General features: G+C 28.6%; 1 protein-coding gene across 1 annotated transcript in view; it reads right to left on the bottom strand.

The window, feature by feature from the left end:
* Positions 1 to 12300, bottom strand: part of LOC123297797 (insulin gene enhancer protein ISL-1) — a 59496-nt gene that overhangs the window by 28358 nt on the left and 18838 nt on the right. The gene's annotated exons all lie outside the window — the stretch shown is intronic.

Below are 12300 nucleotides of genomic sequence, written 5' to 3'. Positions count from 1 at the left end.
ATAGATAAAAATAAAAATGATTGAACAAGTATCTTAATAAATTTCATGACCTATTATAGAGACGCCAATTTATTTATTTATTGAACCTATCTATGTATATATTTCTTTTTGGAATATCCGTTCAATAAACATTTTTCTACCATAAAATCATTCGTATTTTGTAAGCTTGTACAGGAGCCTACAAAATACGGGCTAAGCTAAATTCTATTTTATTAGTATAGTATTTATTACATGTTTTATATAAGTAATTATAAATTTCTTATACATTTGTAACATAAGCGATCGAAATAATTATGAACAGTGAATCATTTAGATTTAAGACAAAAAATGTATCGAAGAGGTTCAATCGTTTTACTCATTGAAAGTGGAATTTTTTTCGAACCAAAATTCAGTAATGAAAAAATTTCTTGACTTCAACGTTATAGATAAGAAAAGTAATTTACTCAAGCAGAGATTGAACATAGAATGTCTACCATAACTGTCCAGCGATCTGTCAGTTGCGCTATTGACTTGTATGTCAAATAATTTTCGTATAATATCATGTGATGTCAAAATTACCTTATAAACTGAGTTTTATCGAAATCGGAGCCAACATTTTTTTTTCGATTTTTTCGATTTTTGTAAAAGGGTACCCCTTAAAAAAATTCCAAAAAATCGAAAAAAATTTATGGTTTCTGATTTGGATAAAACTTAGTATATGAGGTAATTTTGACCCAAAAAATTCAAAAATCATATTCATTTGATGATTGGAAGCATATTTTTTGAAATATCACCCATTATCCCATATTTTGGCTCGATATCTGCGAAACTAGTTTCCTAATCGTTATATAAATACGATTTTTGTAAATTATGGGTCAAAATTACCTTATAAACTGAGTTTTATCGAAATCGGAGCCAACATTTTTTTTTCGATTTTTTCGATTTTTGTAAAGGGGTACCCCTTAAAAAAATTCCAAAAAATCGAAAAAAATTTATGGTTTCTGATTTGGATAAAACTTAGTATATGAGGTAATTTTGACCCAAAAAATTCAAAAATCATATTCATTTGATGATTGGAAGCATAGTTTTTGAAATATCACCCATTATCCCATATTTTGGCTCGATATCTCCGAAACTAGTTTCCTAATCGTTATATAAATACGATTTTTGTAAATTATGGGTCAAAATTACCTTATAAACTGAGTTTTATCGAAATCGGAGCCAACATTTTTTTTTTCGATTTTTTCGATTTTTGTAAAGGGGTACCCCTTAAAAAAATTCCAAAAAATCGAAAAAAATTTATGGTTTCTGATTTGGATAAAACTTAGTAAATAAGGTAATTTTGACCCAAAAATTTCAAAAATCATATTCATTTGATGATTGGAAGCATAGTTTTTGAAATAACACCCATTATCCCATATTTTGGCTCGATATCTCCGAAACTAGTTTCCTAATCGTTATATAAATACGATTTTTGTAAATTATGGGTCAAAATTACCTTATAAACTGAGTTTTATCGAAATCGGAGCCAACATTTTTTTTTTCGATTTTTTCGATTTTTGTAAAGGGGTACCCCTTAAAAAAATTCCAAAAAATCGAAAAAAATTTATGGTTTCTGATTTGGATAAAACTTAGTATATAAGGTAATTTTGACCCAAAAATTTCAAAAATCATATTCATTTGATGATTGGAAGCATAGTTTTTGCAATAACACCCATTATCCCATATTTTGGCTCGATATTTCCGAAACTAGTTTCCTAATCGTTGTATAAATACGATTTTTGTAAATTATGGGTCAAAATTACCTTATAAACAGAGTTTTATCGAAATCGGAGCCATCATTTTTTTTTCGATTTTTTCGATTTTGTATAAAGGGGTACCCCTTAAAAAAATTCCAAAAAATCGGAAAATCCAATACTTGTAATTTTGGAATAATTAATAATTTTGAATGGAATACGCAAAGTTAATTTTTGATAAGGAAGATTTTTTTCATTTAAACTTTTGTTCTATCTCTATCGGTTTACAAGATGGGTTCTACCAACATAGCATGATATGAGGCTGATTATGTTATTTAGTGTATTTTTAATTAAGAATTACTCTCTTAATTGATCGATAAGATACCCAAATTTTTTTTTGATTTAATAATATGTATCGTTAACTACAACATACTAAAAATTTGGATCATTTTCTACTAATTTATTTTTTCTATTACTGGTGAGGGATCCTCCTTAAAGAATTAAATTAATTAATTAATAATATATTCTACGAAGTCCTGGTACACTCTGTTAATCGTTAAAATATAATAAACCACAACATATAGGTAAATTTTACAACCCACATTTATGATTTTAAACTACTAGAATTAAAAAAGTATAAAAATCAATCAATAAAAAACACAATTAAAATAGAATGATGATGATTATACTATCAAATATCGGATCTATATTTTGAAACCGACAATCAAATAATGTTATTTTTATTATAGGTACATAATATTGTATAAAAAAAACTATATACAACTACAACATCAGATCGCTATCTTCTTTGATTCTATTTTGTTTAGGTACTTTTTTTATTTATTTATCTTTGATATAAAAACAAGACAAAAACTTGACTCTTAATTAGTATACCCATATAATACCAAACAGGAAAAAAGATGAACATAACCAAAACACCTCCTTCTAAATTACACCTCTAAACTTAACTATATTTATAATTTCTGTTTTAAAATGTATTCATCTTTGTCTGATATATTCAATAATACAGCTTGTCCAAAAAATGTGTACACAATAGATCTTAAAAATTGAATATTTTAAAAATAATTAAAAATAAATACACTACGCCAATTTATTAAAGGAACAAAATTTGTATACAAAATTTTATCTAAATTTCAAACAGGTGCGTGTATTCCTGCGAAAAGTCATCTAATTTGGAACTTAAAAAAGCTAATTTGAAAATTTGTACTTTCTAATTTTGTACGGATGGTTGAAAGGGTGGAAAATTTTATATCGAAATTTATTGTAAAGTTTAGAATCGAACCAAAATTTTAAAAATTATTTTACAACAAATTTGTTAAAACCACTCGAAAACTTATTTATTTTTCTTGAAAATGAGCTATTCCCGAAATCCCTTTGTCATTCGAAAGCTTAAACTGGCTTTTTTAAGCCCATGCATATTGTTCCTTAAAAATTTGAATCACTCTCCCACTTTTCGTTTTATAAAACATGTTAAAAACTAAAATTTTCCTTAATTTTATACGTTTTTTGACTTGGCCGCCATGTTAGAAAAAAAGACGTTGTCTAAAATATTATCGTGAATTTTTTCTTTGACAACAAAGTCTATTTCAAGATGGTACGTTTTTGTGTCTATTTTTATACCATGAATATATGAAATATACGTATCAAGGTATACTAATTTTTAATATATGAAATATACGTATCAAGGTATACTAATTTTTAGTGTCCGACCGAAGGTCGATTTTTGGCCGAAGCCGATGCCGATTAATCGGCTATCGCCACAACCTTCGGCCGAAGCCGAAGCCGAGCCGAGCCGAACTTTAATATTAAGGTTGATCTCTAGAAGTTGATTTAGAGGTTATGATCTAGAAGTCAATCTAAAGATGATTAAAAAAAATTACCTTGAAATTTATTTCAAAATAATAACATTCAGAAAAATTCGTTCAATTCCGAAGCCGAAGCCGAAGCTTCGGTCGGACACTACTAATTTTAGTCCTAAGTTTGTAAGGCTTAGAAATAAATATTGATGATACGAACAAAATTTTGGTTAAGGTTTTCATAAAATCACCTAATTAATCCATTTCCGGCTGTGCGTCTGTCACCATGATAACTCAAAAAAATAAGGAGATTTCTAGCCGAAATTTTTATAGCGTGCTTAGAATAAAAAAAGTGAGTTTAAGTTGGTAAAAGAGCAATATAGGTTAATTGAATCTTGGTATCGTATGATCGATCGTCTAAGCCGTTAGAGATACAACAAAAGTTAGAGATACAATAAAATTGGCAAATGTTTAAATATACAAAAAGCGGTCGAAAGGCCGCTATTTGTATAATTGTGTTGGTTTTTCGAATTTATTAAAAATAATGCAAGCACTGACACTCCAACACTTTCTATACATGGTATTTCAACAACTAACTCAGTCAATTGTTTATTTATTGTAAATTAAAAATAAATATAGAATTTTTAAATACAAATATACCTTCCAACTTTTTGGATAACTCGGTAATGTTATATTTATTTAGTGTTATATGTAAAGAATTATAGCACACATATATCGGTTTGTGTGTGTGTGTGTGTTAATGTCGCTAATGATATCAAAGGTGCCGCTGCAATGTTGGACCGACAGACTGGTTACATTCACCAACAACAGTATAAAATAAATAAATAAATAAACCGTAGTACAATAATGAATACACAGGAGAGAAGTATCGGTATAGGTTATGTCTCTGTATTCTGTAGTTGTTGCTTTTATATCAATAACAAATATATTTGTTTTGACTGTATCTTGAACTTAACAAATAATGTCCTTTTTTGAGGGTACGGTAGGAACTAATAAGGTAAATGCAATTTATTCAGCCATGGATACTAATTCACTTGAAAATATCTACAAAGGTTCTTTCTCCAAATGATCGTAGCTTTAGTACTCTTTTAGCAAGTCCTTACAGAAGTCAATAAAACATATGGAAAGTTAGGAGATGTTAGAATAGAAAAAGAGATCATTTCAAATAAAGTAAACTACTCGTTCGCTTTAATTGGGGGTCGGAATAAATTTTTTTATCACTTCAGGTGAAGAATTCTCACAGGACTTGTGACAGAAAAGTGAAGTTGATTTAAAAAAATCTTTACTAGTATGCAACATATGAACGTTTAAAATTCCTAATCAAACAAAAAGGAAGATACCCATTAGTGACGTCATACATGGGTATCGCTATAGAGAAATTGTAACAAATAACTGTTTGAATAGCTCAATTAATAACATATATTGAATTGAAATAGTTATTGAATTATACATTAAATTGCAAACTATATCGAAACTTTATAATCGATAAATAGTTTCACAATATGTGTTATATTTGTTATTCGAATAGTTATTGCAAGGACAATTACCAAAATTATGTCAAATATAAATATTTATTGTTACCAACAAATTGCAACTATTCTTAGCCTATGAATATTTGTTCTATATAGTCAAGTTTTAGGATTCCGGGTCATAATTTACCTTACCCCCGACGTAAAGCATCAAACTAAGAACTACATTTTTTATTTTAAATTTAATCCTTTTGTTCAAATTTTTCGAACTTTGACCGTTTTTAGTGTTTCGTTTCTGTGACTAATAAAGTAGGATAACTTCTTTTTAACCTCTTTTAACAAAATATTTAATAATTATTATTTTCCAAAACGGTAGCCGATAAGTAGCCACACCTAAAGTACATGTTGAATAAATAATAAATAATGTATGTACTAGGTAGGTACTTGATAATATTTAAATAATTTTAATTTACTTTGACATTTTGTTTTCTATTTACTTTAATATTAAATATTATTATGAATTATTTATCATCGTATTTATGATTTTCTTAAACATTCACTGTCCATTTTCTATTAAAAGAATATTTCTAAATTAAGCTGTGTAAATGTTTAAATAAAATGACTTTATTTTAATAGTTATTTACGATACAAGTGGGATGAAAGCATTATTAATGTAAGCCTGCGAAATTTGCACAACAATTGCGTAGCACGAGTTGGACAATCGCAGAAGTACGTTAAGAAGTTAAAAGAGTAACTGAATTCACTACCATCCTAGTGCGGGAATAAATTCATTATCACACCAGGGTGGTAATGAACTATTTTTCCCACGCATACCAAATGAGAAAAGTACTTCTTTTCTCACGAGTGTAAACAAAATCATTTTAATGAATTTTGATGTAACTTACATTAAAATATTTTTTTTTAGAGCGTATGGACAATATCACTACATAGTATAAAACAAAGTCGCTTTCTCTGTCCCTATGTCCCTTTGTATGCTTAAATCTTTGAAACTACGCAACGGATTTTGATGTGGTTTTTTTTAATAGATAGAGTGATTCAAGAGGAAGGTTTATATGTATAATAACATCCATTAAATAGTGGAGAAGTACTGCTATTTTTGAGGTTAATAGTTAAAAATGTAAAAAGTAAATAAGTAAAAATGTAGTGTATGAATTTAGATATTCCAAAGATAGCAGGAAATCTTCATGGTATAGGGAAAGGGGGATTGTTTTACTCCAAATTTAACGCGTGCGGGCCACGGGCAGTAATGAATAAATCAAAACTACTGGATCGATTTTAATCACATAGGCTATATATTTTATAGACGTGCGAAGCCAGAGCGGGCCGTTATGTTTTTATATACAACGTTCACAGTTTTTCTGTAGTGTATTTAGTATCAGCATTGCACCCGTGCGAAGCAGGGGCGGGTCGCTAGTATACTATAAGTGTGAGTGTGCCAACATTTTTAAGCTCACCGTCAAATGTTTTTACGGTGGCTGCTTGGACCAAACCTATAAAATGTTCATTACCTACTGAGAATAAAGTAATTTCATGTTATTCATATAAAAATAAAATAATTACTCATTATATGAATATGTTTTCACATTAATATTAAAAATAATAGACAATATTAATTACATATTTTATAAAGTTTTATTTTATTGTAGATGTAGATAATAATTGATATTGAAATGGTGCGGCGAAGCTTTTGTAAGAAAGTAACAGCAATGGTAATAGTAATAATTATATTAATATACTCTAATCATTATGAATTTTAATATATCTACATTACATTACATTACATTACATTATTACATCTATAGTAAATAGATGTTAAGTTTAATTATGTTTTACATACAGTATTATAATTTTATATATGTACGATGTACTAATGATTAGTGATGAGACGAATATACACATTAGCATACTTTTTAACATTCCACACGAATACCACAAAAGTACTCAAGATAATCTGGACACCAGTTACCTCGGAGATCTTTCGCGTTATTCGTGCTCAACGACCCCAAAAACTATCGAGTAACGAGTTTAGACCGATTATATAACGAATTTTGTCTTTTCGAACTTTAGTGTTTCGTTTCTGCGACTAATTACAATTTGTAAGCGCTTCATTTTAAGGATGTATGAGCATGAAAACAATGTTTGATTTAAAGGCTCAAAATTTGTTGTAGGTAGTCTTTTACTCAAAGAATATGTGGTTAAAATTTCAGCTTAGGTATCCGTACAAATTTTTAAGAAAAAAGTCATTAAAAATCGATATAAAATACATTGGCTCTTATGGAGGAATCTCAAAAAACGACATATTTTGGAAGTTTTTGATAATTTTCATTTGGAATGAATGAAAACAAATTTAAAAAAAAACTTTTTAATAGAAAGTAAACATATTAGCAATGAAGTAGAAAAGAAAAAAACTAAGTGTCACCGTCCATATAAGGGATGTAAGAGCAGGGTAGATTAAGAGTTGAAATTATTTTTATCTTATTTTCAACTTTGATGATGAATTTTGTTATAACTTCATGAATGTAGACGAAAAATAAGAATAAAATTTTTCGATATGTGTCTTGGTTTTCGAAATATCGAAAGCTAAATAATTAAACAAAATTTTCAATTTTCGATATTTTGAAAATTAAGCCAGATATCGAAAAATTTTATTTTTACTTTTCGTCTTATATCGTCAAGTAATAATATAAATTTATCATCAAAATTGAAAATATCTATTTTTAAATTTGTGCCCCCACTACCATGCTCATACATCCTTAAAGTTAATATTGGAGATAAACAATCGCTTTTGCGAACGTCCTAAGTATAACATTCGTTCCATTACTAGTACTTAGTACCTATTATTACTATCATGTTTTTAACTATGATGCAGTAATAACATATGAAGCGTACAGAGAAATAACAGGCGATGACACATTTTTTTGTATTTTAACTTTATCAGTATTTGTTAGATGCAAAGAAGAAAAAACAACGAATTGCTAATAAATGAGAGGGTGGACATTGAAGATAGGAGTGAAAAAACACCCCTTTTGGTTTTTTCCAAATATCTCGTAAGCAAAGCAAAATTTAGCAAAGCAAAGATATTTATATAAAATTTTTTGTAGAGTAGTAAATTTTACGTAAGATTAGTATTTTTTTTTTAATTCATGCCAAAACAGTTGAAACAAACAGGAAAAAAATGACAAAATTTCGATTTTTTTGGATTTTTGCTTTTACATCTGTATCTGTTTTTGGGATGCGAAAGGTATAAGGATTGCACCAGACAAAAAAGTAGATTAAGTTTGAATTTTCTTTTAAATGGTATAATTAAAAATTTTTTTGGTTAAAAATTGACCGAGATATAGCCTTTTTCTGTATTTCATCTTTCTTTTTCATTCGATTGTAAAAATAATTGTTTTAATCAATGAAAAAAGGTATTTTACATTTATTATTTGGGAATATAAAGTTCCACTTTATCATTTAATAGCACTCCATGGTTATTTGTTTTTAATCATCCATTGTTCTTTCATAACGCACAATGATCTCTGTAAAAAAAACCCCGCAGTTCCTTATTGCTCTGTTTTTAAGAACATTATCGTATTTCTCATGAAAGTAAAGTTATACACTCTTGCTAAATAACTATTTTGCGAAATTTTTTAAACAGAAAACCGGTCGACAACAAAATAAATAAATGAAAGATAAAGTAAATAAAATATAGGTAATAGATGATCAAATAATGACCTGGCGACCTAATGAAAATAATTCATGACATTTCCTTTATGGAATAATTAAAATTAATTTTTTTTAAATAAAATTATTTAAACAAAAAAAAGTATAAAGAAATATTAATGAATCATAAAAAAGCATTTTAGCATTTTACGAGATATTACCTGTATTCTAATATATTTTTGACGCTTAATAAATTAATTTAATAAAACCACATAGGTAATAATAAAAATTCGTAGTGTCGGAGGTACGTTAGCTAAGCGAATTCCCTCAGAGATTAAAAAAGAACACATTTTTCTTAAAATCAAATATGACATTTTTAATTTTTCAAGAATTTGTATTTCCAAATCTAAGCGTCTAGAGCAAAAATCACAAGAGTTCATTTCTGCTTAAAACTGATCAGAAAATACAAAAATGTTTTTTTATTTTGAAAAATTCCAGATTTTGTACTTTTCACATACCAAGCCATTCCCCACCCCTTGTTTATCTGACGAATTTTCTCATTATCGAACTTGACCTTTCAAATACTAAAACCCTTCTTTATACCAACCTTTATTCAAATCGGACTTAAATAGCCACCGCTAGAGAGTTTATGTATTACACAATTTAATCCCCTTCGTATCTATATGTTTAATTTGATTCCTCCCACATCTGTCACAAGTGTCTTTGTATTGGTGAAATAATTTCATAAATAGATATGTATTATTTTTTATTTCTTTTATATAAATAAAGACAAGAAAATATTATTTTTAGTATTCGCTACACAATTAAATCAATTTACAATCAATTATAGTTTTATGATAGCCCCCTCTATATTCTAAAGTGACACCTACTAATTTAATGAATTTGATAGGTCTGTGGATTCATAAATCTTTCTATTTTTCCCATAGCCACATCTCCAGAATCAGGCCTCAGATCGAAATTTGGTAAAGAGCTTTTCCATTTATCTTGATAAGCTTAATTTACTGGTATTATTTTCTACTATAAATAACAGAACACCCTATATATAAATTTTAACGATGGTCATTTTTGACATCCATTAGGTAAGATAGATGAACATTTGAAGAATTTTTCTCAAAATTCATAAGTACAAAAGCAATAGCTCCATTTCCTTCGGAAATTCGCTAAAAATATTGATAAAGAAATACTGGATTTTAAGAATGTGGACAGATAATGAAGTCAATTTGTTTTAAAATCAATGCAACTATATATTGAGTTATCCAGATATAAATTATAAATAAGAAAAAAAAATTAGTCAAAGTTGAATTTTATTGCAGCTAGTAAGATGGTATTTTTTTTATTTTAATTTTTATTAAACATTTGTTTTAAAATTATAATGATTTTATATACATGCATTTACTTGCTTTGCTATGGCTAGTGGTTTTTATTGATGTTTGTGAATTTATTATTAATAATGAAAAACCAGTTATCTAAGCAAAAAAAAAATTATGATCATTAACATAATCATTAAATATTATACAAGGACAACGATCTGTTATGACTAGGTACTCATTTATTTTTATACATTTCAGCATTCAGTTCCAAACGATTTTAGGGGAAAAGGTTCGAGATTCTTAAAAAGACTGCTAAGAAAAAGGAATCCATAACGTTTTGCACCTATCGAACATTTATCTTATATTTTAATGAACAATAAATTAAATCAAATATAGTGAAACCTGGTTAAGTGAGACATCAATGGACCTACAAAGTCTCAATTATATACAGATATTCCAATTAAACTACATCAGATATCCAGGTATAAATAAATATTTGTCTCATTTACAGAGGGTTCCATTGACAGAAGTCTCAGAATATATTAATAAATAATTGAAATTTTGTGCCTTTTCTTTAATCATCGGTTCACTAAACCGGAACGTTTTTGTTACAAAGTTGCTTGACCTATGTTAGGAACTAATGTTTAAATTTAGGATATTCTGATAAACGTACACGTTATTTCAGAACATTGTGATTGAATCCTATCTTTATTCTGAATTATTCTACAAAGAGTAGATTTTGGCACATTTAATTCGACACAGATTTTATCGCGTGTCTTTCCACTTTCATAAACGGATATTAACTTGGAAAGAGTGACTTGAGTTTCGGCATTTTTCAAATAAACACCCGTATGACAGTAACGCCAAACCATAACTTAAGATCATTGAGGCTCAAAATTAGTTAAGTGCAGAATTTGCGGATAGAATAAGAATAAGTAAGTAAACAAACCAAGGGATGTTATCTCAGTTCTCAGTTACAGTGGTTAATGCATATAAAATTCACTCGCTGTATCAGTTACAGAGAATAGAAGTAACGAATCCCAGATACAGAGGTTTTCTTCGTTCCACTAACAGAAGTAATTCAGTGCCGAAGTGTTGGACCGCAGCATCTGTTCTAGTTATGGAGGTTTCTCACTTATCCAGGTTTCACCTAACCAAGTTGTATATCTCGCTTTGATTAATGGTCTTTAAGCAGTTATATTTCCACCTCTTAAAAGGTGTAGTTTCCATCCCCAGGGCAAAAGCGCACCATGGAACTAAATAAACTGTGTTTCTTGTGCTATTTTGATGATAAGAGTTAGCATTAAATTAATAAGATGTTTATTAGAATAGGTAACTTTGTTCCATGGTATATACCATTATTTTATTATCTAAATGCATCTGCAGCTGCTCAAAAATTTGGTTCATTAATAATTGTTTTAAAAATTTACATTTATCCTATAAAAGAAGTCAAAGTCACACAAACATAAGGGCGAGTATATCCTCAACTTTCCAGATAAACATTCTAAAACCATTGACATACCGGAAATCAAATCAAAACTAGTTCGGAGTGCAGCTGGTTAAAGTACAATTTTTAAATGAGATTTGATACAGGTAATACAATATCACTACATATTATAAAACAAAGTCGCTTTTTCTGTCCCTATGTTCCTATGTACGCTTAAATCTTTGAAACTACGCAACGGATTTTGATGCGGTTTTTTTAATAGATAGAGTGATTCAAGAGGAAGGTTTTTATGTATAATACATTCATATTATAGTAGAGTAAGGGGTTGAAATAGGGGTTGAAAGGGATATGCTTCAAAAACTAAAAAAGTTGTGCATCGATTAAGCTCAAATATTGACACGATATACAACCAGCTTTAAAGATATATTGTTTTTATCTACTTTTAACATTCGGAGGGTAGAAAGGTGAAGCGAGAAAGTGGGAAGGAATTATCGAATATTTACAAATATACCTAAGTGGGTTATCAAATAAAAGAGCATGACGTGTACATTACAAAACTGTTATCCCACGCAAGGAAATGTGGAGGGAGGGATGCAAGTGGGGATGTTGCCCAGCAAAGCGGGTAGTTCACAGCTAGTATCAAATATAGGAAAACGGATCACTGCTGAACTGTACTTTAAAGTCCAGGATGTGCTTGTTGACGGTATGTCGTTTACAAGCCGCATAATTTTTTTAAATTTTAAATTTTGTATGTTCAAGTATTCAAGCATTCTGATAATTTAATGATGTAATTTTTGATGAAAAAATTGTTACAGGTGTGAAAGTGTTATAGCA

The sequence above is a fragment of the Chrysoperla carnea genome, chromosome 4 (assembly GCF_905475395.1).
Source record: "Chrysoperla carnea chromosome 4, inChrCarn1.1, whole genome shotgun sequence".
Classification (NCBI taxonomy): domain Eukaryota; kingdom Metazoa; phylum Arthropoda; class Insecta; order Neuroptera; family Chrysopidae; genus Chrysoperla; species Chrysoperla carnea.
This window is presented reverse-complemented; position numbering and strand designations above follow the sequence as displayed.